General features: G+C 34.1%; 3 non-coding genes across 3 annotated transcripts; all 3 read right to left on the reverse strand.

The window, feature by feature from the left end:
• Nucleotides 1–6,701: 6,701 nt before the first annotated feature.
• On the reverse strand, nucleotides 6,702–6,813 carry trnal-caa (transfer RNA leucine (anticodon CAA)). The gene is made up of 2 exons: nucleotides 6,776–6,813; nucleotides 6,702–6,747 (listed from the first exon to the last, which is right to left on the reverse strand). It is a non-coding gene; the product is annotated as a tRNA-Leu (tRNA).
• Nucleotides 6,814–7,953: 1,140 nt separating this feature from the next.
• Nucleotides 7,954–8,065, reverse strand: trnal-caa (transfer RNA leucine (anticodon CAA)). The gene is made up of 2 exons: nucleotides 8,028–8,065; nucleotides 7,954–7,988 (listed from the first exon to the last, which is right to left on the reverse strand). It is a non-coding gene; the product is annotated as a tRNA-Leu (tRNA).
• Nucleotides 8,066–8,454: 389 nt separating this feature from the next.
• trnal-caa (transfer RNA leucine (anticodon CAA)) lies at nucleotides 8,455–8,566 on the reverse strand. The gene is made up of 2 exons: nucleotides 8,529–8,566; nucleotides 8,455–8,500 (listed from the first exon to the last, which is right to left on the reverse strand). It is a non-coding gene; the product is annotated as a tRNA-Leu (tRNA).
• Between the last annotated feature and the right edge of the window lie 201 nt (nucleotides 8,567–8,767).

Below are 8,767 nucleotides of genomic sequence, written 5' to 3' on the forward strand. Positions count from 1 at the left end.
ATTTGAACCCACACCTCCATTTGGAGACCAGAAACCTCAACAACTAAGAACGTTGATATGTCTTGAGTCCGGCACCTTAGACCACTCGGCCATTCTGACACACTCACTCAAGAATGTGAAGGGCAATTCTATCACTGGAGTAGGTCAGATGGCAAAATAAAGGATCGAAAATATGTATTTACTGTTTCATAATTACTTCCAATTCTACTTCTAGTCTGTTCACTCTAAAAGAACCGTTGTCAGAAGTGGGATTTGAACCCACGCCTCCATTTGGAGACCAGAAACCTCAACAACTGAGAAGGTTGATAAACCTTGTGTCTGGCGTCTTAGACTGCTCGGCCATTCTGACATAATCAGGCAAGAATGTGAAGGGCAATTCTATCACTGGAGTTGGTCAGAAGCAAAATAAAGGATCCAAAATAAAGCATTTTCTGTCTCATAATTACTTAAAATACTACTTCTAGTCTGGTCACTCTAAAACAGGCTTTGTCAGAAGTGGGATTTGAACCCACGCCTCCATTTGTAGACTACCTCCATTTGGAGACCAGAGACCTCAACAACTGAGAAGGTTGATAAACCTGGAGTCTGGCACCTTTTGTTTTGTTTTTTTAATTTAAAATATTTTAAGAACAATCTACTTCACACACAGGCAATGTTATATTGAAATTAAACCATATATTTTCAACAAAAGGGTTATTCTGTACAAAATTAGAAAACATTTTAAGAACAATCTAATTCACATACAGGCAATATTATATTGAAATTAAACCATGTCTTTTCAACAAAAGGGTTATTCTGTACAAAATTCTTATCAAATACTTCTTCTTTCGCTTCCATTTTAAAATAATCATATAATACTTGAAGTATTAAGACCATCCTTTGTTTAAAAAGTTTACACACAGAAACATTCTCCTTTTTCTCTTTTTCCACATTCCTTCTTTTCCAAATTCTCAATCTTGCAACTGTTAACATCATATTTAAAAAACAAACATTTTTGGCTTCACCTTTAAAACCAAACAAAAATATTGTTTCCCAATTCACATCAACAGTTGTTTCTTCAACCCCCAAATTTTTCACCATTTCTTTCAATTTTTTTATAAAACATTAAAAAATAAATGTAATATTCCTTCTTCTTCTCTATTACATACTTTGCACATTGCATCTTGTGCTATACCAATAGTACACAGTCTCATTTCACTCAGCAAACAATTATGTCTTAACAAGTAATCAAAATTCTCTAAAATAGGACTTTTCCACCATGATCTTAAATTTTGCCATATTATCTTTGTTTCCATATTGGGATATAATCTCTGCCAATAGTCTTCTGCTCTTGGTTTAATGAAAACATCTTTACATAAACAATAATAAAAACACCTTAACTTTAGATCATTAAAAGCATGTTGTTTGTTATTTATTTTAACACTAACCGCCATTCTGTCATTTATCATCTTTTCTGTATTCCCTTCTAAAATTTGTATCCATTCTTTTGGTATTATCTCTTTTAACTTTTCATATTGATCTTCTAGAACTACTTTACTTTCTTCTTCATAATTTTCTTCAATTGCATCACTTATCACTTGTATCGGTAAAAAAACAGGTATAACTTCATACATAATATCTTTAATTTGTCTTATCCCTGCATTATACCATTTTTTATAAAAAAAATGTTTGTTCTCCCCTTTTAAGTAACTTGTTTAAAAACAGTGGTTGTCTTAAAATGTCATCTTTATTCAATGATGTACAAACAACATACTTGCTATAATCCCCCCATGCTTTTAAGACTTCTTTATAGTATTCTGGAATTATATTCATCATATTTTCCTTTAGTTTCATCCATAAAATAGCATCTCCTATGTTACCACACTGGTTTAAATAAAAAGTCATTACATCTTTCCAGCCATATTTTTCATCCTTCCAATATTTTTTAATTATTTTTATTCGTATGCTTTTCATTCTTATTAATGGGTCTAATAGTCCCAGTCCTCCTTCTTCAACTTTCCCAATTATAGTATTATATGCAATTTTCGACGGTTTGTCTTCCCATAAAAAATTTAAAATTAGAGATTTTATTTTTTTATACACCCATAATGGCATGCTCACTGATCCTAAAACATACCACATTTTTGATAAAAGCAAAGAGTTTATTACTAGAACTTTCCCTTTTAAAAACAAATTCCTTAATTTCCAAAAATTTAACCTTTTTACCATTGCTGTTAAAACTTCCTCCCATATTAAATTCCTAATTACATTTTCATTTTCTCCAACTCTTATTCCTAAAATTTTCATATTTCCTTTCTGTTCTTTAAATGGTATTTTAACAGGTAATTCATTCATTTCACCAATTCTCATATAAGTTGTTTTTTCTTTATTAACCTTTGCCCCTGTTCCTCTACAATATTTTTCCAGAACTTCCATTACTTTTCCTATACTTTTAATATCTTTGACAAACAATGTTGTATCATCAGCATATTGATATATCTTATGTTCTGTTTCTTCTTCTTTTATCCATATTCCTTTTATATTTTTTTCCATTTTTATTGCCAGACCTAGAGCTTCAGACACTAAAGTGTATAACAGTGCTGACATTGGGCATCCTTGTCTGATTGATCTTGTTATTTTAAAATCTTCTGTTAAAAATCCATTCACTTTAACACAACTTCTAATATCTGTGTATATACATTTGATCCATTTTATAAAATTCTTACCAAATCCAAACTTCTCCATTACATTCATCAATTATTTATGCTCTACCCTATCGAACGCTTTTTCTAAATCTACACTTATAATATACCCCATTTCTTTTTTATCTCTCATATACCATATCAGATCTCTTATACTGTTAATAATGTCAGAGATATCTCTGTTTAAAACTGCATATGCTTGATTTGTTGTAATTATATTTGGTACCACTTTTTTCAATCTGTTTGCTAATACTTTAGTTAAAATTTTATAATCAGTATTCAGCATACTAAGTGGCCTGTAGTTTTTTAAATCTCCTCTATCTCCTTTTCTCTTGTATATTATTTTCACTACTCCTTTCTTCAAACTTTGTGTTAATTCACCATTCTTAAATACATCAACATATATTTCTTTGAGAATTGGACATGAACTATTTTTGAAAACTTTATAAAACTCATTCGGTAATCCATCTATTCCTGGACTTTTCCCATTTCTTAACTGGTCAATTGCTGTTTCTATTTCTGTCTCAGTAATATTATTCTCACACATTTCTCTGTCTTCCTTATTTACTTTAGCTTTTATTTTCTTTAATAAATATTCATCATCCTCTGCAATTAACTCATTTTCTGTAAACAAGTTTTTGTAAAATCTTCTAATTTATTTTAATATTCCTTCTGTGTCTTCCACTGTCTTCCCATCTTGTGTATTGATACTTTTAATTATATCTGCTTTCTGTCTATTTTTCTCTAATTCATAGAAATATTTAGTACTTCTTTCTCCTTCTATTATTTCTTTAGCTCTACTTCTTATTATAGCTCCCTTGCACCTTTCTTCCTCTATTTCCCTCATTTTTTCCTGCAGTTCTTTTATCTTATCAATGTTTTTCTCTCCCTCATTCATTTTTCTCATTTCTTCATCCCATTCTTTTTTAACTTTACTTTCTATCATTCTTTTAGCTCTCTGAACTTTTTTAGAAAAAATAATCGAGAACCTCTTTATTCTATTTTTCAGACAATCCCACCAAAATCCTCTTTCTTTTCCATACATCTCATCATTAACTCTATTGATTATTATACTTTCTATTTCTATTCTGTACATTTCCTTTTTTAAAAGTCCTGTATTTAACATCCATACTCCTTCTCCTTTTATAATCTCACTAAAATCCATTGTTATCCATAAAAAATCATGGTAACTTTCACTATAATTTTTATAAAATGCTTTTGGAACATAATGTAATTATTTTATGTTACATAAAAATAAATCTATTCTACTTTGCTTTAAGTCTCTTCCAACAATTTGTCTTCTTGAATAATCTCTTTTTAAACCGTTTCTCTCTCTCCACACATCAACCATGTCGTATTTTCTCGTTATATTATAAAGTTCATTCCTCCCTCTATCAACTCTAACAATCATAGAATCATCTATATCAATTCACTGCAACACTGTATTAAAATCACCTAAAATAAAAACATTTTCTTGTTTGTCCATTAACATATTCAAGCTTTTGTAAAATTCAAATTTTTATTTTTCTTCATTTGGTGCATGAATGTTGCACACTTTTATTTCTTTGCCTTTATATATTAATTTAACTATTATAATTCTACCATTCGTGTCTTTATATTCTACTTCATTTGCCTCAAAAACCCCTCTTTTGATTAATATCGCAACACCCCCCTTCCTCTCCAAATCACAATTCAGATACATTTCTCCATCCCATAATTTTCTTATTTCATCACTTATTGTTTCTCCCCAAAATGTTTCTTGTAAACATAATACATCACAATTTTTAGTCAAATATATTAATCTCTCCATTTTCTGGTATTTTGTTAGTCCTCTGACATTCAACGAAACAACACATAAAGAACTCATTAGTGATACAGTTTTCTTCTCTCCATTCTTTCCTTTTGTTCTTCTCTTCTTATCCTGTTTTTTTAAAACCTGTTCAATGTTTATGCTTGTATCTTTCAATCTAGATTTAATACATCTGTTCAAATGTCCTTTACTTTGCACTCCAAAGCTATTTTCCCCCATTTCAGCTTTTCTTACCTCAAACAATGTCTTTGTTTCTTTACCTTCAGTTCCGTCTTCTCCTTGTCCTTCATTGTCATCTTGTTCAATGTCCTCTGCATGCTCTCGTTTTTCAAGTAAATCATCCTTGTTTACACATTCATCCTCTGTGTAAGGTCTTTTCTCCATATCCATTCCATATTCTCCCCTCTTGCTCATTCCTGCATCCTCCTCTGTGTTGTTATCCTCCTTTCTCCCATCATTTTGTTTATCTTCACTGCTGTCATTTTGCCTTTGTGATTCATTTTGCTTTTCAACTGTAGTGTCTCCTATTTCCTCCTGTATATCCATTCCTTCTTCTTTGTATTCCTCTTCATCTGTCTCACAACTGCATCTCAGCATGGTCTTATTGCAGTCTTTATCTGTCTCACAACTGCATCTCAGCATGGTCTTATTGCAGCTTTGGCACCTCAGTTCTTTGCAGTCCCGCGCATAATGCCCCTGCACAAGACAATCTCTGCATGTAAAAAGAGGGCAATCCTTCTTCTCATGCTCTGTACTTGAACAGATTCTGCATGTCTTTACTTGATTATCATGTATCACTCTAAAGAATTGTGCTCCTTCCTCAGTCAAGAATTTTGCGTTGTATGGTAAAGATGTCACCTCTTGTGAAAATTTTACCCTCAAGAACCGTGTTCCATCTGCCACTGTTGTCCCAGGATAATATCTCCTTCTTACAGGGAGGATAGGAATTACACCCCAATCAACCAGTTTTTGAGTAATGTCTTCATCTTTAATGTAACTCAGCAAATTCAAAAAAGACACAATTTTTTCTGTTGCACACAACTTTCTAATTTCACATTTTTGTCCATTAATCATGATTCCATCCAACAAATCCTCACAATCCATCTCATTCTGCATAGTCATTTCAAATTCATTATTTGCTTTTCTCCGAAGTCCAATGAGTTTTCCGATTCCAGATTTATCTTCTACTGCTTTGATTATCATTATTATTGTTGTATTTTCAATGTCTTTCACATTTAAGGTCAATGTCGCTTCTTTCTTATATTCTCTTTGATATCTTGTTTGTTTTTTAAGTCTGTTTATCATCTCTTGTTGTTGTCAAAACGTAGATCTACTTTCATCATTTCCTTTTATACTTTCTGTACCTTTCGTTGTTTGCAGATCTCTCATTTTGTCTTGCTTGTTGGTATTCTTTACTTGCTTTCCTCTTGAAACTACAGTTGCCCATGATGTTTCTCCAATATCCTCATTTGTATTCTTTTCAGTCATTGTTGTAGTCCTTTCATGAACTTCATCATCCTCCATCTCATTCCATTTAGCTTGTCCGTGTCCTTGTACCATTACATCCGTCATATTTAAAATACCAAAACCCCAAACCCCAAACAGTAGACACTGTTTGGAGTTACAGTAAACTAATCTGTAAACTAAAAACTAAAACTTTTCAACACTTTCTTAAGTAATTCAAAATCAAAACAAAACAACACAAAAATTGGAAGAGCTCTCTCTTCCTACTACTGCAAACTCACTTCCTGTAGCTCTCTAGCGCCCTCAGAGTGGTATGGCCGTAAGCCTGGCACCTTAGACCACTCAGCCATTCTAACACATTTACGCAAGAATGTGAAGGGCAATTCTATAACTGGATTTGTTCAATTGGCCAAATAAATTATCCAAAATATATAAATTACTGTCTCATAATTCCTTCAAATTCTACTTCTAGTCTGTTCACTCTAAAAGATCCATTGTCAGAAGTGGGATTTGAAACCACGCCTCCATTTAGAGACCAGAAACCTCAGCAAATGAGAACGTTGATATGCTTTGCAGCTGGCCCCTTTGACCACTCAGCCATTCTGACATAATAATCCAAGGACGTAAAGGGCAACTCTATCATTGGAGTTGGTCAGATGGCAAAATAAAGGATCCAAAATATGTGTTTACTGTTTCATAATTACTTCCAATTCTACTTCTAGGTCTGTTCACTCTAAAAGAGCCGTTGTCAGAAGTGGGATTTGAACCCACACCTCCATTTGGAGACCAGAAACCTCAACAACTGAGAAGGTTGACAAGTCTTGAGTCTGGCGCCTTAGATCACTCGGCCATTCTGACATAATCAGGCAAGAATGTGAAGGGCAATTCTATCACTGGAGTTCGTCAGAAGCAAAATAAAGGATCCAAAATAAAGCATTTTCTGTCTCATAATTACTTAAAATTCTACTTCTAGTCTTGTCACTCTAAAATAGGCTTTGTCAGAAGTGGGATTTGAACCCACATTTCCATTTGGAGACTAGAAACCTATGCAAATGAAAAGGTTACTATGCCTTGAGTCTGGCCCCTTAGACCATTCAACTATTCTGACATGATCATTCAAGGACGTAAAGGGCAATTCTATCATTGGAGTTCGTCAGATGGCAAAATAAAGGATCCAAAATATGTATTTACTGTTTCATAATTGCTTCCAATTCTACTTCTAGTCTGTTCACTCTAAAAGAACCGTTGTCAAAAGGAGGAATTGAACGCACGCCTCCATTTGGAGACCAGAAACCTCAACAACTGAGAAGCTTGATAAACCTTCAGCCTGGCTGCTTAGACCACTCGGCCATTCTGACACATTTATGCAAGAATGTGAAGGGCAATTCTATAACTGGATTTGTTCAATTGGCCAAATAAAGGATCCAAAATATATCATTTACTGTCTCATAATTACTTCCAATTCTACTTCTAGTCTGTTCACACTAAAAGAGCCTTTATCAGAAGTGGGATTTGAACCCACGCCTCCATTTGGAGACCAGAAACCTCAACAACGGAGAAGATTAATAAACCTTGGGTGTCGCGCCTTAGAACGCTCGGCCATTCGGACATAATCATGCAACAATGTGAAAGGCAATTCTATCCCTGGAGTTGGTCAGATGGCAAAATAAAGGATCCAAAATATGCATTTACTGTTTCATAATTACTTCCAATTTTACTTCTAGTCTGTTCACTCTAAAAGAACTGTTGTCAAAAGGAGGAATTGAACCCACGCCTCCATTTGGAGACCAGAAACCTCAACAACTGATAAGAATGATAAACCTTCAGTCTGGCAGCTTAGACCACTCTGCCATTCTGACACATTTATGCAAGAATGTGAAGGGCAATTCTATAACTGGATTTGTTCAATTGGCCAAATAAAGGATCCGAAATATATCATTTACTGTCTCATAATTACTTCAGATTCTACTTCTAGTCTGGTCCCTCTAAAACAGCTTTTGTCAGAAGTGGGATTTGAACCCACGCCTCCATTTGGAGACTAGAAACCTCAACAACTGAGAAAGCTGCTATGTCTTGAGACTGGCGCCTTAGACCACTCGGCCATTCTGACACATTTATGCAAGAATGTGAAGGGCAATTCTATCACTGGAGTTGGTCAGCTGGCTAAATAAAGGATCCAAAATATGTATTTACTGTTTCATAATTACTTCCAATTCTACTTCTAGTCTGTTCACTCTAAAATAACCGTTGTCAGAAGAGGGATTTGAACCCACGCCTCCATTGGGAGACCAGAAATCTCAACAACTGAAAAGGTTGATAAATCCTGCGTCTGGTGCCTCAGACCGCTTGGCTATTCTGACATAATCAGGCAAGAATGTGAAGGGCTATTCTATCACTGGAGTTGGTCAGAAGCAAAACAAATTATCCAAAATATATAAATTACTGTCTCATAATTACTTCAAATTCTACTTCTAGGTCTGTTCACTCTAAAAGAGTCGCTGTCAGAAGTGGGATTTGAACCCACAAATCCATTTGGAGACCAGAAACCTCAACAACTGAGAAGGTTGATATGTCTTGAGTCTGGCGCCTTAGACCACTCGGCCATTCTGACACACTCACCCAAGAATGTGAAGGGCAATTCTATCACTGGAGTTGGTCAGATGGCAAAATAAAGGATCCAAAATATGTGTTTACTGTTTCATAATTACTTTCAATTCTTTTTCTAGTCTGTTCACTCTAAAAGAACTGTTGTCAGGAGTGGGATTTGAACCAAAGCCTCCATTTGGAGACCAGAAACCTCAACAACTGAGAA

This window comes from Sinocyclocheilus anshuiensis, unplaced genomic scaffold (assembly GCF_001515605.1).
Source record: "Sinocyclocheilus anshuiensis isolate Anshui unplaced genomic scaffold, SAMN03320099.WGS_v1.1 scaffold5307, whole genome shotgun sequence".
Taxonomy (NCBI): Eukaryota; Metazoa; Chordata; class Actinopteri; order Cypriniformes; family Cyprinidae; genus Sinocyclocheilus; species Sinocyclocheilus anshuiensis.